The sequence below is a fragment of the Emydura macquarii genome, unplaced genomic scaffold (genome assembly GCF_026122565.2).
Source record: "Emydura macquarii macquarii isolate MOO-44397 ecotype Brisbane River unplaced genomic scaffold, CSIRO-AGI_Emac_v2 contig_2205, whole genome shotgun sequence".
In the NCBI taxonomy this organism is placed as follows: domain Eukaryota; kingdom Metazoa; phylum Chordata; order Testudines; family Chelidae; genus Emydura; species Emydura macquarii.
In genome coordinates this window covers 20,637,024-20,663,140 of record NW_027132342.1, presented here as the reverse complement: position 1 = coordinate 20,663,140, position 26,117 = coordinate 20,637,024, and the positions used below count along the sequence as shown (strand labels likewise).

At 43.1% G+C, this 26,117-nt stretch overlaps 1 long non-coding RNA gene across 1 annotated transcript; it reads left to right on the top strand.

Moving 5' to 3' along the window:
* The first annotated feature begins 4,856 nt into the window (after positions 1–4,856).
* On the top strand, positions 4,857–8,007 carry LOC137160489 (uncharacterized). The gene is made up of 3 exons (XR_010921892.1): positions 4,857–5,135; positions 7,338–7,470; positions 7,753–8,007. It is a non-coding gene; the product is annotated as an uncharacterized lncRNA (long non-coding RNA).
* Positions 8,008–26,117: the final 18,110 nt, after the last annotated feature.

Sequence of the window (26,117 nt, the reverse complement as noted above, 5' to 3'; positions counted from 1 at the left end):
ATGGCTTGGTTACTTTGTTCCCCTACCTCCTAGGTGTTTATGGGTGTGTCTATAGGAGATTGTTTTGGGATATCTCACCATCACACCATCCTCCAGTGCAGCTCCATGAGTGGCAGCAGTAATGAGTGCTGGTATAGACACGATATTTTATTGCTGTGTTGTCTAATGGTATATCTGCACTATGGATCCTATGCCAGCAGAGCCTCCCAGTGTAGATGCAGCCTATACAGACAGAAGGAGTGTTTTTGTTGATGTGGGAACACCACCTTCCCAAACAACATTAGCTATGTTGACAGAAGCCCTCTTCCCTCGACATAGCTGCATCTACACTGGTGGTTTTATTGGCTGTCAGGAGTAGTTTATTTCCCCCTCACCCCTGACTGATTTAGCTATGACAACATAACTTTTATGCATACACCAAGCCTAATCCTGCTTAGAGCAGGACTCAATAGCAGTGATAAACATGCCTGTGGCTGTCTGAAACGTGTCTATAATAGTGCTACCATAGATGGAACATCACTACTAGTAGTACACTAGTGGAAAATGTCTTTCTTTCTTTCTTTCTTCTTATCTAGTGTAGACAAGCCCTAAGGAAGGGGAAGAGGACAGAATCAGTGCAAGTACTGTCTTGTTCTCCACAAACTTAAGGAACCAGACATTCATGGGCATGAAGAAATCGACTTTTGTAGTCATCAGGGCTAGAGGAAGGCTATTGGAGGTCCTAAGCACACCATAATATAGGGTTCCCTGTGTTTCTCATCATGTGACCAGACACAAACACTATCATGGCCATGCTTGCCACTTGGAATGGCAGTGGCACAGGGCCCCTTTTGTTTATCAGGAGTAGGCACAAAGCCCCTTACCCACCCTCCCCCCCAGCAGTGTGTGTGGCAGCAGAAGCCACTTCCTTTCTCCCCCAAGAAGTAAGGAGGCTCCCTAGTACCCCAGGTGCTGGAGTGCATTTGCTTGGGTGTGTGGACAGGTTTGCTGCATTCTTCCCCTGCTGTATTCTGTCTGTCCCCTAATGGGTGATGCTGACAGGGAAGGAGAAGGGTGAATCTTGGAACTAACACCCCATTGAGATGCATAGGACAGTTCATCCTTCCTAGAGCTATTTAAAGCTCTCTGCAGACTCACACAGAAAACTCTGCAGCAGCTACACTTGGATCATGTTTTCAAGCTTTTCTTTACAATCATGAAGGTTCAAGTCTAGGAATGCACAGCTTGTCTACATGACAAGTTACTACATGGCAAGCCAGGGTGTGAAGCTACAGCGAACCACCTGGCTGTGCAGTAAAGTCTTCACTCTAGGACTTCCAGTGCACTGTTGCAGTATCCACAAGAAACATTACTTGCAGCAAGGTGGCAGTCTTGCCAATTCTCATGATTTTGTCATGATACTCATGATAATTATTGTTTTCCTTTAAGCTCCTGAGCCTGGAGTTAAGTGGATATGTGATGATTTCAGCCTTCATTCTTGAAGAAAAAGTAAGTTTCAAGCTCTCGTGGCTATGAAGAAAGCTTCAAAATGTGACCCTGGTGAACCTTAAAGGCTCAAAAAGCAGAAGGCAAATAAAAAGAACACCAAATCTATTATTTTTACATAATCTCATGCTTTTAAAGTCCAACTCATGATCTTTGGTGAGCCTGACTCATGATTTTTGAACATTTGGGGTTGGCAGAGTTGCCAGAGCTGAGGTTCACACCACACAGCTCTAAGAAATCAGATACAATAAAATTGGAAGAGTTAGGAATTTACTTGGGAATAAAAAGAAGTTATAAAATTTACAAGAAAAAATGTATTAAATTGTGTGGTTCTGCCCAAAATGTTATAGGACAAAAAAAATTTCTAACCTCTTTATCTTATGGTTACGATGTCCTGATGAAATATTTATTATAACTGATAAAGTTAGCATTCATGGTAGATATGAGCAATACACAAGAACTGCATACAGAGAGAATTCTGTGGATACAGAAAGAATTCTACTATGCACAGGCACCTCAAGGGATTTAGATAACCTGGTAAAGCATGGGTCACTGGAAGCCTGGTGTGTGGGTGTGCGTATTGCTTCAATCATAGTTTACTTTGTCTTGGATTTGTTAGATTTGAAGATCACCACATTTTTATAAGAAAAACAAGTTCTTAAAATCAAAACCAAGATCTCCCGGTTGCCTTAAGGCTCTTCTTCCACAGACCCCTTTCCTGAATGTTTATTTTTTGTAATAGTCGGGGGGAAGGGGAGAATAAGTTGGTGATGTTGTGTTTTTGTTTAGGACAGATATAAATAGCTTGATTTTCACACATACTTTGGAAAAATAGTATTTTGTGGGTATTTTCCCAGCTATAAAATATAACCCTTTGATATTATAAGTGTGAGATGACTTGTTTTTATTATCATGAGAGCAGGAGGTTAAGTGACTTGCTGAAGGTCATACTGTAAGTCATTGCCATTCTGAATCAAGAAGAAGAACACTGATCACTTGACTCCTAACAACCAGACTATGGTGCTTCTCTAAGATTACAATATATTTTGCATTTTAAAATAAAACTAAAGCACCATTCTTTTTCACTTATCTGCAAAGACTGAAGAGTTCAGAATTCCATGTCTCCTTGTCCACCATTGAGAATACTACATGCACCTAAATCAATGAATGAGTGAAATATTCTGCTGTCTGCCTCTAGTGTTATCAACTGTTACCTAGGAAACAAAGAGCCCTGAATCTGGGACCTGACAGGTAGATGAAGGAGCAGTACTGTATTTTTAACATGCACAAGGTATTAGTAATTTTCAAGTCTGTATAAACCTTCTCTAAATTATTTATTTAGGGTTGTTACAACCCACAAAGGAGCTTACCACAACATTTAATATCCTCAAGTCATTCCATGTTTTTTAGATATAAAACTGAGGCCCTGCCAACCTGTTGATGATTAAAGATTTTTTGTGGCATTCCCTCTTCCCCCTGCAAGAATGGGGATGTAAACCTATTGTCTTGGCCAGATTCCAATTTGGGTAATATTTGGTTTACCTAAGATTCCTTCTGCGTAAACTAGCATGTCCCAAACTATTGTGAAATATTGTGCAGATCTAAACAGCTATTGTATTCTGCCCCCCAGAAGTGGCTGCATTGTAACGGTGCATGAATAGACTAGCTACCGGGATGCAAGAGGGTGTCCAGTCCTCCCTCAAAAAAATTCTGATAGCAGAGTTAGCTGTAGGATTTGTGGGGTTCTGTGCAAAGTAATGTGCAGATCTCCAATCATTTCCCTCCATATAAGAATTTCCTCCCTCAGTTGCCTTCCATTTACCTTATTGGCAAGGCTTTGGTGACCATCTCTCCACCATGCCAGATTATCTGAGAATTCAAAATGTTCTCAGCTCCTGAACCTGACGTGTGCATTCTGACAACAAGATTTTCAACAGCACCAGGCTCTGTTAAAGTGTAGGGCCAAGAAAAAATGATCCTGCCAGCCTATCTCATATGGGCGTGGAGTCTTCCTCTCATCCATGCTCTTTGTAAGGGTTGGATTTCTCTTGTACTTCGATGTTGGCCAAAGAGCTCCCCAGAGATTCCACTGAACTTATAGGTCAGAGATTCATTTACAGGCCACACATCTACCTCATTCAGTGCCCCCTTCACATGTGGCTCAAAGTGCAAAATATTGATAGAGGAAAGTTTTGGATTATGGTATGATATAACAAAAAGTGTTCTATATGTAAAAAACAGTATATGTTGGGGTGTACAAACTGTGACACTGTGGGGAATCTGTCTGTAGGACTTCTGTGTTTGTGCTGATATTGTGAAGTTGTTATTAAACTGCTGTATAATCCAATGCCCCTAACTCTGTGTATCCACCTTAGGCTGAAAGGAGCTGTACCATATACATGCAAGACTAAGAACAATGGAGAGCACTTAATTTTAATGACTGCACTCTGGCCAGTCAATAGAGATGAGGAGGAGGTTGGCTGGAGCTGGGAAAAATCACTTCCTTCAGCTTGTCTGTAGCTATGGAGCTGAGAGTTTGGAGAGTGGAAAGTTAACAGCAGCAGAACAAAGACATCAAGGTGGTGGTGCCAGCCTTTAAAAAGGGCTCACAGTGTAGACTGGGGGGAGACACACAGAAAGTTTTGGGCAGGAGAAAAGGTCCAAGAAGATAGCTGGGGTGAGAAGGCTCCATATTTCAAAACACAAGCCAGGCACTGCTGCAGAAAGACCCTGACTCCAGCCTAAAGAATGCTCTAAAGTGGTGAGGAAACAGAAACAGGGAAATGCATGTAGAGTTTATTTATTTTATTTTTACATATGTGTGTTTCTCATGCAATTAAGTAAAGACCAATAGTTTCAGAATTCTGTGCAATCTGTGTTATGTGTTACACTAGTCACATGCCCTTGAAGAGGTAAAATGTGGGTCCTATGGTTGGAATTCTGGGAGAACATGTGTTTTAACTTACAGTGGGAGTCTGAGGAATCAGCACAGGCTCTAGAGGGGGTGGGCAGCGGGCCACGTGGTCACAGTTCTCAGGAGGGGGTGCTAGATGAAGAATCTGCACCCACAGTCCTAGAGAGCCCAAGACAGCAGCAGTGCCTGGACATTATTCAGGCTCTGGAGGTGTAAAACACATGGAATCTAGCAGCTGAATCCCCTCACAGCATCCTGGGGAGAGCGTTGAGGGTGCACTCAACTGAACCTGTGATACTATTTCCTCACTTGCGTGGGGTGTGTTAATGCGCTGCTGTGGACCCCTCCTTGAGACACATGAAGCAGGTGTCAGATTTCAAGGGAGGTGTTATTATGAGGGAGTGCAAATTGGCTGGGGCCAGGAGCAGAGGCCCACCAGTCTTGGGGAAAGGTAGGCCTGGCAGGAAATGATTGCCTTGTTTGCTACCAGTGACTGACTTAGACTTGCATGAGCCCAAGTAGGGCAGAAGTGTTTGTTTTCTTGGTATTCTGCAGAGTCCACGAGGGGTGAAGAGTCTGCTGAGGACTGAGCCTAGAAGAGGCGGAAGAGTTTGTTTCTTTGTCTTTATTTTTGACTTTGCATGCTCCAGGAGGAGTGGAACATTTCAGTGACCTAGCCAGAGAACAAAGTCACCTCCTCCTGGAAGGTGTTGGAGGCTGGGTAGATCAGCTGAAGGTGAGATGGGAAACAGTGGCTGAACCACTGCCACACTGTGCCATGTCATAAGGAGATAACTAGGGAGTTCCTGGCTGCAGGATGCAGTCTGGGGTCAGCTGTCTGTAGATTAATATACACAAACACACAACATTGCAAAACAGCTACGGCTGCTATATAGGCACCATATGTAACCCAATCCTCAAAAGCAAGACAGTAAGTTAAGCCACCAAATGGTACATATTCCTTCTATTCTAACACAGGCACACATCTTACCATTGCCTCAGCTACTATGCACCTGAATCGTAACCCTGTCCACTTTTCAGTGGTCTGCATTCACCTGTTTACCAATATATTTTCCCCCCAAAAAACTAATAGTTGTGGATGTTGTGGTATAAGGGCGGCTTCTGTTAAAAGTGTGTTGTGTGGTAAAGAGTTGTGTGCAAAATGGTGGTTAAATGGGGTGATGAAAGAGGGAAGCAGCAATAAGGTCCTCAGACTTTTTAAAAAAAGAAGTCCCTTTTGGGCTGAGACACTGAAGCTGAAAATGATTTTTTGAGAAAATTACAAATAGTGAAAACTAAAGGTTTAAACTGAATGCATCTGTCAACAACTGCTACTCCATTTACAGTGTGTAGAGCACTTAAGGATCCTTTAGAGGGAAAGGAACTTTATAAATATAAGATATATATTCTGAAAAATTGGAGTTATAAATACAGCAATACAAATAAATTATAGATGGGGCTGGTAGTACCGCTTATTAGCAAGTTCCTGAACTTCTCATTATAAGACCCCATTTTCTATTGATAAATTTTAAACATTTGGGCTTAAATTTTTCATGTCAAGTGTCTGCCTCATGCTGAATCTTTTTGGAAAATTTCAGCCAAAACAATGTAGAGAAAGAGAAATATCTGAGAAAGAGCCTCGGTAAAATACATTTTGTTCATGTTAAAAAATTCTGGCAGCATTTTCTTTGCAAAGTTCTAGCACTCTCATAGTCTTGAGCAGTGACTTGACATTTTGCAGGGAAGGTATATCAAGAATATGCCTTTTGCCATCACTATGAAAATCTGCCCAAGTTGTAAACCTTTGTAAAATCCAGACTTCACACTTGCTCAGTAGAGATTTGCAGCTAAACATTCTGAAGATTCTGTCCATACTGGATATGTTGCAGCCTGGGGCTGAGCAGAATTTCCTTGCAATTGCAGCTCTGAGCTGGGGCCAGGCACCAAATCTGAAAACTGGGAGGCTGTCTCTTCTGGGTTCTCAATGACCCTCCCCCTCCACACTGGCACTAAAGGCATGTAGGAGGAACCTGCTGATTCAAATGCAAAGGGGATAGTATCTGGATGTGGAGGCAGGAGAATACTGGAGGTGGGAAGAAGAGAGGGACTGGGAGTTGCTGTGTACTTTTATAAAATACATGAAAGTACAGAGCCAAACATACACCCCTTCCTACCAAGAGGCATTTCAGCCTGATACACTGTACCTTTAATCAAAAGCTAAAACCTCAACTGACTCTTATTGTTCTACCCTTTGAAATGTTCACTTCAGTCTTTTTAAAATATTCATTTACTGCATATCATTGGAACAAGAGATTCCAGAATTTTGTCTAAGCTATTCTCTGTAAGTCCTACATTCCAGTTTAACATGGCTCCAAATCATATTATTTAGTAATAATTCAAGTATGTCTTTACTTAGAATAATTCTATCTGTTTTAAGATTATTTGTAAAACCACTCCACTGACAATTTTATCTGTTGATTTTACCCACTTTCAGAATATTTGTAAAAATCCTATTTTATATGTGCTTAAGTCAAAAATGAAATAATGTTTGCTTTAAAAGACATGTAAGTTCTTCAGCTAGGAGTTTGCACTGAGTGATTGGAGTGTGAATGGCTGAGCAATTGAGGTGGGTGTAGACAGGGAGAGTTATTGAACAATTGGTCTAAGTAAGGGATGTCGAAACATGATGGAAAAAACACCAGCCTCACCTCAAACATTTGAGGGAGGAAGAAAGGAGCGAAAATAATAACTTTTACCATTCAACCGGCTGAAGAGAAGTCCACCTTCATAACTTTGGAGTCAGCCCACTTCAAAGAACAAAATCTGATCAGGCTTGCAACAATGTGGGTGATTAAGGATCACACCAAATGCAGATGCAGCATGACAGAACAAAAATCCATAGACTTACATAGGGTCTTTTTCTTATAAAATGGAACAGAAAAATGAAGGCTGGAGGTTCGGATCTACATCACCACACCATCCAGGAGTACCAATGTGCATTGGCAGAACCTTGTTCCTCCCCTCGTGCTACAATCAGCTGGCCAGTGACTACCACAAGCACCAAGAGGCTGGTAACTATAACATCTGTGAGACCCCTATGTATGATTGTCTGTATCCCTGTCTGTGTATGCCTGTCAGTGTGTGTGAGTGTGAATAAAAGTACCAATTAAAACATGTTAATGAAGTATACTACTTTAACAAAAATCTCTGTATTTGTAATCACTAGGTAAAGCACAATATTAATATTGTTACAATGTTAATACTATTTACCAAATTTTTGTATTCACAGTAAATGTGGCTTGTTGTCTTATCCCCTAAAAAAGATCCTATAATATTTTTTGTTTGAATAACAGCTGTGCAGGAGACTGGGGCAGCCTGGATATGGAGACTGGGACTCTGGGAAGAAAATTGAGGTGTGGAGAATTTGGAAGTGGCTGGGCAAGGATACTGGGAACGGTGGCCATGGAGGAGGTGAGGTCAAGATTGGAGGGAACAGATAGAAGAGTCTTTGCCCACTAGAGAACCCTCCCTTCCAGAGCCTGGACTGTAACCCATGATTTCTTAGTCAAAATCATTTCTCTGCTGTCAATAAATATCTGTGAAATCCACTGGCGAAATAGTGCTGGTCTATAAAGAGGATGTCAACCTACTATTATCAGTTATTCTATTAGCTCAAGTGGCAGAGATCTGTGCAGTAGATCTAAAGATCCAACCCTGCTGATGTCTTATGTGGATGTCAACATGATGCTGGAGGATTTCATGGCTAAGGCAATTTAGTGCTGCCCTGAAGAACTAGATTCTATCCCTGTCTCTATCACAGAGTTCCTGTATGATGCTGGACAAGTTACTTAAACAAAGCTTTTCAGATGTGGTCGCTGATTGTGTGTTCCCATTTTCTAGATGCCTGATTTGTGAATCTGGGGTTTGATTTGCAGAAGTGCTGAGTACTCCCATTTGCAATTAAACTCAATGGGAGCCATGCTTTGAACATAAGATGTATAATGCCAAGTACTCTAAAAAATCAGGTCCGAGGTGTCTAAGATTGGGCACCCAGAATTTGTGGATACTCTGCCTGTAATCTCTCTCTACCTCAGCTCCTCATTAGTAAAATGGGATAATATCCCCTTCAGCTCACCGGGGTTTGTGAAGATAAAAAAAACCCTAATGGTTGTGAAGCATTCACATACTGTAGTGATGAGCGCTATAGAAAAGCCCATGAAGTAATTAATAAATCTGTCTGCAGAGTCGTGTTTGAATAGTGTGCAGTAAATAAGGCCTAGGGCCGAACATTGAGAACAATGAGGATAAAAGGAAATATTGAATCATTAAGTGACTACTTTCCATCCTGAGCAGTGAATGAGGCAGTGGTCCTGTGGCAAGAATAGGACATAATCATGTAATTACTGTATCTTAACAGAAACGCCCCGGGGCCAAATTCATTCTGGCATTTCCTAATTTATGAGTGTTTGACTCTGTGACCTTAACATTGCTGATGTAGTTTTTCTTTTATAATATTTACATTAGTGTGCCTGGACATCTTCAGTCACCCAGAATATAATAGAAGAACAGACATGACGCTATGGATTATCCAGTTGTCTTTCTTTCTGTTGCATGTATCTGCAGAGCTGCCATTAAATCCATGGGAGTTGCATGGTGAAAATAACAGCCTGGTTAGGCTCCTGAAAACCTGTACGTTTCATGAAACATTCTAGCTTTAACAGCCTCTTGCCACGTGTGACAGCTTTTTATGCAGCTGCTGCAGAGGTAAAATGGAGCTCTTGCCCACCTTCTATGAGTAGGGTGACCATATTTTCCCTCTGGGAAAACAGGACACTGCAAAAGGCTGGTCTGAGCCTGCCTTCCCCCCTGCATGTGGGGCCGTCCCCAGCCCCCGCCTTCCCTGCTGACAAAGGCCGTCTCAAGCCCCAGCCCTCCCTGCCGCCTGAGGCCAGCCTCAGCCCTCCCTGCTGTCTGCTTGCACTGAGATGGCCCGAGCCATTTGCCTCTCCCTCCCCCCCAGCACATTCCTCTGTGCCCTGCTAGGGATTGCACTCCACTTTTTTGGCAAAATTGGACATTTGTCCTATTTGTTCTAAATGGGACAATTGGCCAGTTTTGCCAAAAAAGTTGGAATGGCCAGGACATGGCTTGAAAAAGAGACTGTCCCCAGGCCAAAAATGGGATGTATGGTCACTCTATCCATGAGGAACTCTGGCCTTGGGCTCCAGGAAAAGAAGCAGGAATCCAGTCCTTGAACCTTCTCCATTCCTTTCCATGATTACTTCCTTCACCTCCTCCCTGGATAAAATGCAGGCAATGGAGGAGTTTACATAATCTATTGGGGTCTCCCCACTTGGGACTTGTCCTTAGCTGACCTTCTGGCTAAATTACTGTAAATCATCCTCTTTTGAGATGCTATCTAAATAAATACAAAATCCCCAAATAAACAAACTTTCTCTCCCCAGGATTTATTCTTTCCAGTTGTCTGGATCCATGTAAGATTTCTTCCAAAGCTGCATGAAGGAGAGACTGCCAATAGCCCCATCTCCTCTTCAGGCTATCACTGTTATAAGGGAAGGGACTCCCTTTCCCAGCATACCTCACTGTGATGTCTTTTAGTTTCCAGGGGGTCCTGACTGGTCCTGCAAACAGCGGTAAGATGCCAGTCCACTATGTTACCCCACCTTTTAGTTACCTAATTAGACAGGTACTTCCTTGGTATATATTTGATTACTGCTGGTCATTCATTCTTGTATTACTACAGAGGAAATCAGAGCTGGTGTTGAAATGGATACCAAACGGGGAAAGAGAGAGCCTTTCCTATCTAGATTCTGTTACCTATGGAAACTGAGGATTCTTTTAAATTTGAAATCAATGTTCTAGGTGATAAACTCTGAGTCTTGAGTTACATGCTGCAAGCATGTCATCATAGTCTGAGGTCTTTCCCTTTCTCTCTGTTTCCACTGCTGGGATTTTTTTTTGCAGATTATTTATTAATCTGAGTCTTTTCAGTCATTTTATGTGATAATTGATTATGAACAAACTTCCTAAATCACTTTGTTAGTGTTTTGTCCAGCTTGTGAATTTAGGGTTAATGCAGAAGAATGTGTGTCCTTTCATTTATCTTGTTTTTCATGTATGCCATATATTGTTGTCCTTACTTTGCGGACACTGTGGCCCTGGTGCTGGCTGTTCACCATTTCTTCAGTATATTTTCTCCCACTCTTCCACTTCCTTTTTTTGTCTCATTTAAGTGTCAGGAGGCCACCTCAGTTCTTTGCGCATACAGTTTCTTTGTTACTCTAGGATTTAGAAAATGTTTTGTGGAGTCTTCCCTTGGCTTTTTAGTATTCAGGAGTAGCAATCGAGTGAACATAGCATTGTTAGAGAAGGAAAAATCACTTACCTGTAGTTCTGCATTTGATTGAGTTTCTACTCCACCTTCCAAGCACAGCTGGGCTGTGGAAATTTCTAATTGATTTATTTTATGGTCAATATATCATGCACGTATGTAATATCTGCAAGGAACTCTAATTCTCACTCATTGGGAATGGAAGGTTAGTGTTCTAGGGGGCATTAAAAGACCAGGGCTTGGTCTGCCCACAAGACAAATTTACTGGTGCGCCAAAGAGCCCAAAATCTTTGAGGTTGCTGCCTATTTTGTGCTTCTGAACTACTCATACCAGAGCAAAAATCCAATCAAATAATATCCTAGGAAAAATACAATTATAATTGAAAATGCTTCCCTCTCCTCTCCACCTCCCCTGATAGCAAAATTCTTCCATCTGTTTTTTTAGTTTAAACCTTAAAAAATAAAATCCTCCAGCTGAGACAAAACAGGGAGAACATCAACCAACAGGCAAATGTTTGAGAAAGTTATGTTGGTTACAGGCATTCCCAGGTAGGAGCTACAATACAAATAATTTATAAATAATGGGCTTTCCAGAAAGCATCTAGACCAGTGATCCCCAAATGTTTTACCCCACACCTCCCCTTACCCCTGTCTGCACCCTCCCCACCCTCCTGCCAGCTGGGGCTGGGAGCGGGGCCATAGTCAGGGCCGGGGGCTGTGGCTGGGAACGGGGTCATGGTCCAGGGGCTGTGGTTGGGGCAGCAGCAGCCGAGGCTGGGGAGTGGGACCACTGCAGTAGGGAGCTGAGGCTGGGAGTAGGGCTGCAGCCAGGATGCTGGGGCCAGATGCCAAGGCTGCAGCTGGGGCCAGGGCAGAGCGGGTTGGCGCTTCCTCCTCGCCCCCCAAAGGGGCTGGCCTGGACCCGGCCATGCCCTCCTGAACGTTCCTCCACTCCTCGCTGGGGGGCATGCCCTACAATTTGAGGACCTCTGACCTAGACTAAGAGTATGACTTTTTCAGAGGCCCTGAGCACCCAAAACTCCTATTCATTTCAATTAGAGTTGTGATCACTCCTTACCTTTTGAAAATTGTGAATTAAGGGGCTAGGAGAGAGAACCTGTGAGAAAAAACTAAGTATATGCATATTTACTGCAGAAGGTCCCAGTTCAGCAAAGTACTTAAGCATCTTCATAATTTTTAAGCATGTGAGTAGCCCCAATGATTTCAGTGAGACTTTCAATTGCCTAAAAGAATGCACACACTTGCGTAGTTTGAGATGGGAGGTGTGGCAGAAGCAGAAAGGAAGGAAGAGACTAGAGTAATAGACGGAGGCCAAAGAGGATGGGAGCAGAGATAAAGATGAGAAACAGAGTGACTAAGGAGAGATTGATGGATGGAGAAGAGGAAGAAAAAGGGGGAAGGAGGATGAATGGAGAGCAGGAGAGGAAGAAGGGGAAGGAATAGGCAGAGAAACTGAGGGGAAGGAGGAAAAGAGATGTTAATCCAGAGAAATATGAATTGAAAGACTGAGGAAAAGTCAAGAGATGGGCAGTCACTAAACTCTTTGACTGAAAGGAGGGCAAATCACAAACCTAGATGATACAGAGTAAGTTAAATGTTTAGGGTCTGATCCTGCAAAGATTTACATGCTTAATTTTAAATACTTCAGTAGTCACATTGAGTTAAATTGGACTGCTCATATGCATCCAGTTAAGCATGTATGTTAGTTTTTACCGTGCCAGGGCTTTATATTGTTTTATAAAATTCACAATAACATAACCTGTTTTATTTATATATAAAAATCAGTATATATAGGGATTGGGTATCCCATACATTCCAGCTGTTTCTGTTTAGGAGGTACACTCTGTATTTATTTTTTCACAACATATCTATCACTTACTCACTGCATGCTTCCAAAAATCCTTCAGAGACCAAAGCATTTCAGTGGAGTTAAAAGGTGTATTTCTTTTTTTTGTCCTTAAATTTTTTTATCAAGTAATATCAACTGTTACTTGGTACAGTCATGAATAGGAGCTGGGCAGGTAACTCAGAATTCACATGTGAAGGAAAAAAATAGTATGCCTTCGTGTATTATGTTTTTGCAATGTGAGTTATTATTGAGTAAGACATTCAAATTTATATATACAGTTCTGAGAGAAAGCTATGTATCAAATGAATTATGTGGTTCATTTAGACTTTGTAAGTATTGTTTTTCATTACAGGGCAGAGTTAAAGTTGGTCGAGTGATGTTCATGGGAAATTTTTCTGATTAAAGGTGTACATATGCTGGATTTTAGGGTTGGTGTTAGTATTGTTTTTGTAACCTTAGCTTATGATTTCCATAGTCTTTAATATTCAGGGTTCTTTTTACAGATGTTTCAGGTACATCTCTTGAATTGCACTAAAAAACCTTCAGCATAACTTTACAAAGTTTTCCATTAGGCTGTTCTAACTTATTCCTAGCAATTGGCCCTGCACAGAGCTGCCTTTATGCCAGCTTTGCACCCCCCAGTCCCACAACTTGTGCTGTATGCTCCTTGGCCAGTAATTGGAGTATGTATGTCTTTAAATGCCATCCATTTCATGTGTATGTTTGTGACAAGGATCCATTTAATAAGGCCAGACCTATGCTAGGAAATTAGGTTGGTAATAACTACAACACTTGGGGATGTGAAAAATCCACACCCTGAGCGACTCAGTTAAACCAAACTAACTCCTGGTGTAGACAGTGCTAGGTCCCATCAACCTAGCTACCACCTCTCAAGGAGGTGGATTACCTACACTGAAGGCAAAACCCCTCCTGTCGGCATAGGCAGTATCTTCACTGAAGACACTGAAGCATTTCAACTGTAGGCAAGCCTGAGCCTGGTTATTTCTTATTTCTTTAAAAAACCCTGAGTTGCTTTACAAAGAATCCTGTGTACATCAGAGTATTCAAATGTCGATATAAGTGTTTAAAAGTTTGTCTTGTGCTGAGAAAAGAAATGCTGAAAAATCATGAGCTGCTGTGGCAGAATTTTAAATCTTGCTAATTTCTGATTAACTGATGTATGATTATAACATATCCTAGAGTTTTAAAGTTGAAACTTTTTCCTGAAAATGTTGTAATTTACACTGCACACAGAAATTTTCACACAAATTATACACTTAGATCAGAAGTTAGAGAAGTAGGAGGGGTCAAAAGAAACATTACAAGAGAACTCTCAATGCAACCTTTACTGTGAAGTCACTATCATACGCCTCCAAAATATGTGTGTATTTCCATTTCCGTTTACATTTACATTTTGCTTTTTCAAAAAATTAATTCCCTCTAGTAATCATCCCTGGAACCCACATTTTTAATAGTTTCCTTTTGCACAACAATAGTGCTCAAAGTATGTGCCAGGTTGTCTCGGACATGAAAATCCTACCCCTGGCCTCTTCTAGTGCTGACTGCCCATCCCCTCTCCCCACAGCTCATATTTCTCCTGCAGGCTGTAATCTGTTAACAGTGCATTATTAGCTGAAAGGAAAGTGGAGTCACAGCTACTGACTGCCCAGGAGCCCCAGGGCTCGACTATGTTTCATTCTAATGGCAAAGTAAGCTTTTTAGAGTCTAATCCCAATATGGATACAATGACTCTAAAGTGCAAACATCATATATGTGTGCACAAATACATATCTGAACGTAACGTTTTGATCTTTGATCAATGGCTGCATGTCCATTGTTAGAAAGCCGAATAAGTCATTCACAGCAATTTATCTAGTGCCATGTTATCATGTGACCTAGTCATTGGGCCAAATCCAGCTTGTTTTACTCATATGACTTTAAAAGCACTATTCACATGAGCTAGGCAAGCACAACTGGACCAATAAGAACAAGGTTTGCAAAAGGCTAGTGAGGTTACGACACCTTTCTTTGTGCACAATCAGTAACTTTTGTGTCAGGCCTTGTTGCCTACAGTAGAAGGGGTTTGCCAATATGGCTACACTGGCAAGCCTGCTAATGAAGAAGCTGCTTGTGCCATAAAATTAGTGCTTTTACTGGTAGAGCTTATACCTGAACAAATAAGATAGACCAACAAGAGCACTTTTTTTCTGGTATAACTGCATCTACACTAAAGCTTTTGCCAGCATATCTGTGGGTCAGGGGTGTTTTTTCACAACAATGCTAGCAAAACTTTTAAGTGTAGACCAGGCCCGTGTAAAAAATAAAAATTAACATTAAAAAAGTTGTTACAAATATCCCAGTACTGACACATTGTTGGCCCAATCCTGTTTTCATGAAATACATGAAAGAACAGAACCACAAACACCTCCCTCCTCTTCCTACCAAGAGGCACTTAAGCCTGACACATTGTAACTTTAATCAAAAGTTGAAACCTCTACTGACTCTTATTGTTCTACCCTTTTAAATGTTCACTTCAGCCTTTTTAAAATATCCATTTACTGCATAATAATTCAAGTCTGTCTTTACTTTCTATAATTCTATTTGTTTTAAGATTTTGTAAAATCACTCCACTGACCATTTTATCTGTTAATTTTACCCACTTTCAATATATTTGTAAAAATCCTATTTAAGTATAAAAAGCCACACTGTGAAATGTAATATACCTACCTAATTGTGAAAGGCACTGGCAAAAATGAAATAATGTTTGCTTTAAAAATAATATATGAATTCTTCAGCTAGGAGTTGGCACTGAGTGATTGGAGTGTGAATTGCTGAGCAATTGAGATGGGTGTAGAAAGGGAGAGTGATTGAACAATTGGTCTGAGTAAGGGATGTCAAAACAGAGGAAGAAAACACCAGCCTCACCTAAAACATTTGAGGGAGGAAGAAAGGAGCAAAGATAATAACTTTTACCACTCAACTGGCCGAAGAGGAGCCCACCCTGATAACTTTGGAGTCAGCCCACTTCAAAGAACAAAATCTGATCGGGCTTACAACAATGTGGGTGATTAAGGATCACACCAAATGCAGATGCAGCAGGACAGAGCAAAAACCCATAGACTTACATGGGGTCTTTTCCCTATAAAATGGGAGAGAAAGATGAAGGCTGGAGGTTTGGGTCTACATCACCACACCATCCAGGAGTACCGATGTGCATCGGCAGAACCTTGCTCCTCACCCTCGTGCTACAGTTACCTGGCCAGTGACTACCACGAGCACCAAGAGGCTGGTAACTATAACATCTGTGAGACCCCTATATATGTTTTTCTGTCTCCATGTATGTGTATGCCTGTCAGCGAGTATGTGAATGAAAGAACCAATTGAAACGTGTCAACAAAGTATATTTTATTAACAAGAATCTCTGTAATTGTAGTATTGATACAATGTTGATACTGTTTTCCTAGTATTTACATTATTGATACTATTTCACTAAGTAAAGAACAATATTGATGTTGTTACAGTGTTGATACTTTTTTATTGATACTATTTACCAAATTTCTGTATTCACAATAAACGTGACTTGTTGCCTTATCCCCTGAAAAAGATCCTGTGATAGTTGTTATTAGAATAACAACATGTATTATAAAGAAATATTGTAAGTGCTCCAATTGGACAGAAATTTTGTAAAATCTCCAACATTTTCCTCCTCCTCCCTTCATTTTCTTTTTTTGGCAACAAATATTTCACCCAGCAAGAAACAACCATAATTGTATCATCTGGTTTACACTACTAACTTAGGTCAACGGAAGCCGCCTTACGTCGACCTAATAATGTGTACGTCTATACTATCAGGTCCCTTCTGCCAACATAACTTGCCTGTTATGTTGACTTAATTACGCCACCTCTACGAAAGGCATAGCACTAAATTCAATGTTGATAGGTAGACAGTGGCAATGTAGATGCAGCATTGCATAAGTTGACTAAATTGACCTCTGGAGGTGTCCCACAATGCTTTGAAGCTCATTTTCAACTCTACTGCACCAGAGCCAAGTACACAGGAAACAGCCCCTCCCCTGTTAATGTCCAGGAAACTTTTAAATACCCATTTCCTGTTGGATTAGTGTGTAGAGCTTGCCAGCACAGGCCAGCTGATCATGGCAACTGAACGCTCCATACGGTCTCCAGCCTGGAGTACACAAGAGATGGTGGATCTTATTGGTCTGTGGGGAGGAGAATCTGCAGGTATAACTCCGATCTAGCAGTAGAAACGTAGACATCTGTGAAAAGATTGCACGAGGAATGGGGGAGAAGGGCTACACCAGGGACATGCAGCATAGCCGCATAAAAATCAGAGAACTTCGGCAGGTGTCCCAGAAGACAAGGGATGTGATCAGTCATTCAATTTAGTATATTGTTTGACATCAGTGTGTCAAAATCACAATAATTCATGTGAGATATGCAATATCAGGTACTGTTAGAAAGGCTATAATGTGCTAAGTAAGATGGTGATATTTATGTTCATGTGTTATATGTGTAATGGAAGTTATAGATATCTTTGGCATATCAGTATTTCAAATTGTGCTGTCTGAGTGGCATCTCAGACAGGATGGCTGCAGAACAATAGCCTGCTTAATGGCCCATTGAGACACTCACATGTGCAAGGGGCCTAGGGGAAGAAGTCAAGGACATATCTGATTAGTCACCAGGACTTGCCCATATGACTCTGGACTCCATTTTGGTTCCTGTGAAATTCCACAGGCAGCATACCTGATGAGGCACCAGGACTGGACCATGTGACTCTATACTCCATTTTAGTTCCTGTAAAACTCCACAAACAGCATGGCCAGGGCCAGGAGGTATATAAGGCAGAGGCCTGGGGAATCCATTTGGTCTTTCAGTCGGGATTCAGCTACAGCTACCAACCTACCTCTGGATCAATTCATCTGCAACTGAACTGAAGCTGCGAAACAAAGGACTGAGACCCATCCAAGCAATGGATGTATACCAGAGGACTATACAAGCCTGCAAACGCCACAATTCTTCTAGAAACCTGATGTATCTGGACTTTCAAATAATTTTTATGTATCTGATTGCTGTAATCCTTTAACATTTCTCTTATGGTTTGTTTCTTTTATAATAAACCTTTAGTTTTAGTTACTAAAGGATTGGCTGGCAGCGTGGTATTTTGGATAAGATCTAAACTTATATTGATCTGGTACTGTGGCTGACCCTTTGGGATCAGAGGGAACCTTTTTAGTAAAGAGCATAGAGTTTAAATAAGCGGTCCCTTTACTGCACTTAGCGGCTGATTGGGAGCCGGAGACTGGAATGCACTGTGTGTATTTGTATACTGGCTTCTTGATAACCGATGTGGGAAATCAAAAGCACAGTTTGTGGCTGGTTGGGAAGTCTGGCTTCAGTGCCACCCACCAGCACTGGGAGAATCTGCTCTCCTTTTGCAGCCTTCCCTGACCTTGGCATTTTCAGGTGTCTACTCTAGACACAGAAGGGTCACACCAACTATCTCACATCTTCCCTTTTACATGCTATTCATCCTGCTTGGTGAACTTGGTTTCCTTCCCCCCGCTACATGCTCTCTCCACAGTTCCTCACAACCCCCCTCCCCTTGCCCCACTACTGTATTTCCTTCCACTTTCTCCCCCCTGCTCATAGCTAAAATGATAGCATTAAACAAACCAAAAAATGGAGCAAATCTGACTACACTTACAACTGTGACCCAGGGACCTCTTGATGCTAACTGGCAGAGGACACAGGAGATGCACAGGGTTTTATAGGGATCCTCTGGATCAGATATGTGCATATTAGTTCTCCAAAGAATGGCAGGTAGTCCCCTGGTCATTATAATAATCTTGAAATGTATGTATGTGTAATATTTAAGGAGATATGTATCTATACTGGAAATTATGTTCTTAAAGTCTTTGGAACTGAGGCAAGTAAAGGTAAGGTGACATGCCAGATAGGTTCCTTTCACACAGGGGGGTAGATACTTATATCCCTGTCTAGGTGTTGTGTATAGTGCACTTCACAATGCGGGTCTATTTGTATTCTGAGTCACAAGTTAATCAAGAGTGCAAAATCAACAAGAGATGGCAAAATCTACAGAAAGAAACAAACAGCAGGAGGGTGTCCAGTTCATGACTAAAGATCAAAGGACCGTTTTGATATATCTGGGTTATAAAGGAACACGCAGGTTGCTTTTACCTAGGAGACCAGCTTGCAGCATGTTTGGAAGGAGGGATCACAGCCAGGCCTAGCTGTAAAATGCAGTAAGGATCTTTGAATAAGCAGTACTTAAATTTGAGAGTACCTTGTTAATGAAGTCTAGGCTCTAGAATGACTGTTATGGTTTTATTTTCTATGTAACCATTTGTTTCCAATACTTCCAATTGAATCTCTTTGTTAAACAAGCTTTTGCTAATTTTCATTACAAACATATCTAAGTGCTGTGTGCTGAATGAGAGCAACGAATCCGTGAACACTGTGAGAGTAAAGTGAATCAGGACCAGATGCTCCAGGGAGCACTCAAAGAGCCCCCGGGTTGCAATGTGCCTCTTGCTAACCTACATAGGGACAGCAGAGCCTGCATAGGCTGTGTTGCTTGTGGCCATAGCTAAGTGATGTCACTCATCTGCCGTTAGCTTTGCCTAGCTCTATTATAGTAAAAACTACAGAGCTTTGTGTCTACTAGCATTTTACAGTGAGAAAACTAATGAAAGAAAAGACATTGCAGTTGTGTTTGTGAAAAGCTCTGTGTGTCACTGGCAGGCTGCTACTTGCTGTTCCTGGGATCTGTTTCTTCTTTTCATAAACATCATAAACATTCTCAGATGATGAATCAGGGAAGAAAAAGCTGCCTTTCTGTCTGTGCCTGCACTGCTTTTGTTTCCTTGCGCAGGAGCCAGAAGGCACAGGGTCCTGTGGGCCAGCAGAATTTGTGCAGACTGTCCTGTGAACTCAAGCAGTGCAGAATGCAGTGCATTCCACAGACCCAGTTTTACTACCCACCAGAATTCACCAGTGTCAAAATGTCACTGAGCAATTTCCATTCATCAGCATTCCTTTGTGTGAAAGGAGAAAGCCAGCGGTGAGATGGTTGGGGTATGGTTGGTTATGCTCTTTTGCCATCTTTGACATCTGATAAACTAACTTGTTTCTGGCACTTTTCTGGCACAGAGTTTGCTGCTTGTAGGCATGGGAATAGGAGAGAACCAGAGACGAGGATAAATGCTGATTCTGCTTTTAAAAAAACCCTTTTTAAAAACTAAGCTAAGGTTGTAAATATGTGTCAGTAACTTAAGGCTAAAACAATTAATAGAATTTGTATTTAAAAAAAAAAAAGTCTGACAGCCAAGAAAGTCAAAGTTAAGGTTAATATAAACTCCATATATTGGAGAACATGGAAATGGAAAATTAAGGTACCTCAGAAAAGGTAACTGCCCTCATATCGGTGCCATCTTGTACACCCTCTATGTATGGTGGATATATGTCTGACTATTGTCACAGTTAGTTGAGAAGTAAAACTTTAAATACTTTGGTGATTCAGCATGATACTGGTAGTAGAAAAAAAATCACAAATCACGTCTGCTGTGATTTATGCAGCAAGGTATATGTAGCCTAACCACAAGGATATGCAAAGTTTAAGATACTTTAGCCACATAAGGTACATCTACATTGGACTAAAAGAGCAGCAGCAGAACTGCAACTGGCAGAGGCTTGCAAGACTCAGACTGCAGAGCTACGCTGTGTATATGTTCAGGCTTGAACTGGCGCCCAGGCTCTAAGACCCTGCTCTGTCACAGGTCCCAGCCCGAGGCTGAACGTCTACACAGCACTTTTACAGCCCCACAACCTAAGCCCTGTGAGCCTGAGTCAGCTGACACAGGCCTGCTGCAGGTGTTTAATTGCTGTGAAGACGTACCCATAGAGCCCAATCAATATAAAATAGCTTGTCCAATTCACCCCCCAGCATGACCAAAAGATTCACCACTTACCACAGACCATACATGAGAAATTTGAAGCAGAAAGGACCTTCTGTGAGGATTTTAGAGGGAGAGCTGACATGGGCCGAAAGTAAAGCGGGTTGCAAATTAAACGAACACCAGAAACTTGAAATCCACTCAGCTGAAAAGCAGTGAGTCAGGTACTGCCCCTGCACTTGTCTCCTTACACCGCAGTGCACACACCATGCAGTGAGGAGGCAGCAAGAACAGAGCATGCAGCCAGTTCCACAGGAGTTCCACATAACTGACTAATTATGGTGGCTATTTGCAGTCAGGTTTTCCTGTTTCTTGCCATGCTTTTATCATCAGCATTGTAGTGGGAAATAGAGCCCTGCAACCTGGCCCAAACCCGACACGACTCAACTACAAGTGTCAGGTCTGGGTTGGGTCAGGTGGGAAACAACCAGACCCTCTTGGGCTTGGTGCAGGTTGGGTCTGCTCCTCCTGTGGAGGTGGGCTGCGTGCCTCGCTCCTGCTGGCTGCTGCCTCCTCGCTGCACAGTGTGTGAGCTGCGGCGGAAGGGTGCCGAGGAGTCACGGTGCATCCCGCTCCCCAGCACACACCCAGAACAGCAGGGGGAAGCAGAGGGCAAGAGCAGGGCACGCAGCCACTGGCGCACACAGGAACAGCGCTGACCTCTTGGACAGGAGGCGGCGACAACTCCGATTTGGGAGAAAGGTCAGGTCAGAAAACGATTCAACCCTGTCAAGCTCAGGCCAGGAGGGTGGGGTCTGGACCAGGTCAGGCCTAAAAATTAGGCCTGAGCAGACCTCTAGCGGGAGGGAGTCATATAAACAAGGGAAACAATTAAAATGATTATATACGAAATATAGTCACCAATGCCAAATATCAGCTTTTTCACTCTAATCTTTCTGATTTAGTTACTTGCAACTACAGCACCACCTAACTGTGGCGACTTCCTGCCTAATCCCAGTGGTTCCTTGGACCTGTTTACATCAGGGGAATATTTCAAACATTTCTCTCTGTTGCTAACACCGATTCAGCTACACTGATGGTAGCAACTGTAGCTATAGGAGCAAGGCAGCTAAAGCGGCCCATTTTCACTAGAAATGGTGGGAAATTGTTGAAAACTCCCTGATGCCCACAGGGCCATAAGCTCATTCCCGCCACATGCACACCTCGCCCCAAGAGAAACATAAATTCCTCCCAGAAGTAGTGTGGACATGGTGCCTCTCCACAATTAAACACATAGCAGTGGGATGTTTAAGGTGAAAGTGTCATTTTTTAACTATGGACCGTCTATGGCTACATCACCCATGCAATCGGGGGTGTGACTGCAGCTCGGGTAGGCTGCCAGATAGCGCAGCTAAAAATGGCAGTGATGACATGACACCACAGACTTCAGCACAGGCTTTGGGAGCCTGCCCGGGGCCATGGCTATATATTCGCTTTCTTAGCCCATTGTGTCTTCACTGCTATTTTTAGCTGCACAAGCTAGATTAAAGCTAGCATGATATGCCTTCCCAAGCTGCAATCACACCTTCCGTGGCAGTGTAGGCAAAGCCAATGTCTCTGAAACATTTTCAGAAGGAGGTGTATGTGGGAAGAAGAGAGTGAGGCTCAGAAGAAGTGCAAGTAAGAGACTCTCCTCCTGCTACTTCCCGAACTGAAGTTACTATTTTGTGCTTGTGATGTCCTAGCCCGTTCTGTGATACAACTAAGTCACAAGGTTGTAAGAGGCAGCAGCAGCCGGAGGTAAAAACTAAACTGTTGGGAGAAGAGCAAGTTTTAGGTTTAAATCTAGATTTTTTTAATATTTAGCCACAAAGGTATGAATGGGAGGAGGTAGAAAAGGGGGAATGATGACAAAGGAGAATGGATGTAGATTCCCATGAGATATGAATAGAATGTTTCTCTTTCTTTCTCCAGTATTAAAAGCTCATCTCTGTTAAAAATCCCAGCGTTATCAATAGCACATGATTGTCCCAAGGGAGCCTGAGTCACATCCCAAGGTTAGGGAATGTCCCTTCTAACACAGTTGCAGATTTTGCCGCTCTCCCAAGAGGGATAGGACTGTTTGCTGTGGGTTGTGGGAATGGAGGGAACAGAAGACTGAAAGGGGGAAATAAAGTAAGCAGAGGCTGAAATGAGCTCGGCACTGCAGAAAGATGGATCCAGCTGGGGAGGGCTTGAAGAACTTTGTCAAGCTGAGCTCTTTTAAGCCACAGCCAGTTTGAACAACAGTGTCCACCTCTGAGTTCCCTCCTTCTCTTCCCTTTCCCCACCTCCCAGCCCCTACCCGCACTGGAAGTGTAGTAGGGAGGGGAACAGCCTGCATTCCATTGTGTGAAAGAAAATGTTTCCTTTTCCTTCTGGTTCTTGCACAATAAAATGTAACATTATGTTTAATTACTTTAACACGGTCTTTAAAGAAGTGGATTATAAACAATTGTGTGATAGGTCTGAACCACTCAACCCTGTGTCTCCTGCCTTAGGTTTTTGACACCAAGGCAGCTCACACAGTGCTGCTGAATCTCCAGCAGAAGGGAGTGGGACATGTTGAAATTCTAGTATGATGTTTACTGCTCTTGCTCAAGAGCTGCAACAATATGAGCAGCTTTGTGCTGACTAGAGTTCTGTGTGATAACTTGAGTCTCCGAGGGAATCTTTCCTTTTGCCCTAGACCTGGCTGGCATAGTTTCACCTTTGTCTTGCAGGAAACCTCTATCCACAACTCCCATAACTCCCTTCACAAATATAATCACCAGTCCCAGCGTGTATATATTACCTAACCTCCAACCTGAATTAGGATTGAATTTTCCCCCTCCTGTTCCCTGCGGCCGGCACAGAAAAAGAGTTTGAGGCAGATGAAGTTCAGAAGGCTTGCCTGTTGAATCTTGAAGTTTGCATTGGAGAATCAATAGAATGGGTTTTCCAAAGGCTCCTGGTTTGCTTAGCGTATCTAGTGTTATTCCATCGGCAATACAATGCCTAAAACAAATGATCTCTCCTGCAAATCTGCCAACCAAGGTCTTGGATCCTAGGAGTTATTTTTTGAAAATATTTTAAGATGAACTAATGGCTTTGTGGGTTGTGTGAATGAGATATAGAGCCTTTTATAGCTAGTTAACCAGTTCAAATAATCTAGCCCTAACAGTCTAAGGCTATCTAAAGAGCTCAGCTCCCATTTAGGCACCAAAATAAGTGACCAGATTTTTAAGACCTCAGCATATTGGATGCAGAGCTGTTTTGAAAATCTGGCCAATAGTTCCCAGAAGTAGTTGTCATCTGACAGTTGTTTTTGCCCTGTGTGAAACGAGTTAGTGGATTTCAGTCCAGTTCCTCGAGGAGAGAGGGCTATATCACAATAACTACCATGTAGTTGACACTAAACGGGCTCCATTTTTTTCACTCTTAGCAGAGGCCAAGAATCAAAGGGACTGAACTCGGTTTCCATCTCTAGCGGTGGTTGCTGCAGCTCAGAGTAAGGCACCTTCATGGGGGAGTGACGTGCTTGCACTGCTGATGGATATTCTTTAGTAGATAGATAGAGTATACAGGGCCAAACAATCTGACAGCTTTGGTATCAACTTACCTTCTGCTTCCCCGGGCTTTTGAAGCCTTTTACTAGACACTTGGACAGGAGGAAAATGCTATTTAACTGTGCCATGAGTCACTGCAGTTTTGAAAGATTTAAGAGATGGTGGAGGGGCTTCATGATAAGGTTGATGCTTGTGAGCAACATCTGCCTTGTGTGCTAGCTGTGCTTGCTGTGGTTTAGCACAACATCCATGAGATCAATGGAGAGATCATCATCAATAGTGGAGAGGCAGAGGTAGAGAGATGTTCTGGACGTTACAAGCAGCCAGAGGATGCCCAAACTGATCAGGTAAACAGGATCAGGGATGCCTCAGGCTCATACTTTGAGGCCTGGGTGAAGTGGTAGAAAATGAATGTACTGTAGCTGAGGAAATGAAGGAGAAGTTTGTGTAATCATTCTATTAGACTTTGATGATATGAGGTGGGGGAGCAATATCTCAATGGACCCTCTGAAATTTTTCAACTGAATTTTACATAATAAAAACCTGTATTGATTCAACTAACAAAGCAAACTTCAAACCAGTGGAGCAGTGGCAGAACATGCCTACAGTGCTGAGTGTTCACATATTTGTGCTGATTGGCTCACAAAAATGTGGTGCTATGGGGGTGGCTCACCATTCTTCTCCTTGTCCTCCGGGGTAGAATGGCATAGGAAAGACCTGTCATTTGGCAGAGCGTAAGGGGGCTCTAGCTAATCTGTGTTCTTTGCAGGGTGCTGGATATGGCTGGACTGGGGTGCTGGGCATGAACATAGCACCACAATGCTCACCAGCAGAGCTGTTTGCCTCTGCATCATGTCCAGCAGCCTTTCCTGCACGTCATAGGCACTGACCGTGTGGGTGCTCAGAGGCTCAAGCACTGACGGGGGGAAAAGAAAAAAAAAAAAGTGGGTGCTCAGCACCCACCGAGCTGGCCACAGATCAGCTGTTCCACAGCCCCGCCCATCAGCTGTTTGGCAGCTTCCAGGTGCCACCAATTAGTTGTTCCACTGCCCTGCAGATCAGCTATTTGGTGATGCCCAGGCACCGCCAATCAGCTGCTCCCAGGAGTGGAAGGGGAGGGACCAACCACTTCTGGCTGGACGCTGCTCTGTGCAGCACGGCAGCTACCTGCTGTGAGGGAGCCTGACTGGGGAGGTGGCTTCCAGTCCTTGCTTGGGCTGACTGCCAGGGCCAGGGGCCAAGTGAGCCGGAGTTGCCTCCTCCCCCATGCACGTTTCTAGCTCACTTGGCCTCTGTCCCTAGCAGCCAGTCCGGGCAGGGAGCGAAAGCCACCTCTGCAGCCAGGCGCTCTCACAGGCAGCTGCTGCGCTGCAGAGCAGTGGCCAGGAAGGGCTGGCTTCAGCTGGCATTGGAAGTGGCTCCCTGCCCAGGCCCGGCTGCCAGAGAGGATGGCCAAACATGCCAGGGGGGGAAGGTGGGCTCACCGGGAGGTCAGAGCCCCCTGCCCCCTTTGCCGGTAACCTGGGGTGGGGAGAGCTCGGTGGCCACAGACTGGGCACAGGGTGGATTCTCTGCGCAGAGGAGACACATGACCGGTTACTTCCCCCCACCCCGCCTTTGCCCTGCCCCTCCCCCAAATTCCCTACCTCCTCCCCACCACCCACCCGCACGCATTGGCAAAAACAAAAGTCAGTGCCTATGCTGCATGTTCTTTCTCCCTTTCCGTGTCCAGGCACTCCCTTGAGAGCCTCTCAGATTGCTGCAGGAACCATTCTGTGGTGTATTGAAAACTGTTAAAACTGTAGGATGTCACTTTAAATTTCGGGGAGGGGGGGGTGGAAGTGTGTGATCTGGGCTTACACAAGCAGTTCAGTTTACAACCAGTCAGAGTAAGATGGGGTGAGTTTTGCCTCGTTGTTGTAGGGAACAGCCTGTTTCATCACCCTCTGTTTTGGAGTTCTTGTGTGTTATC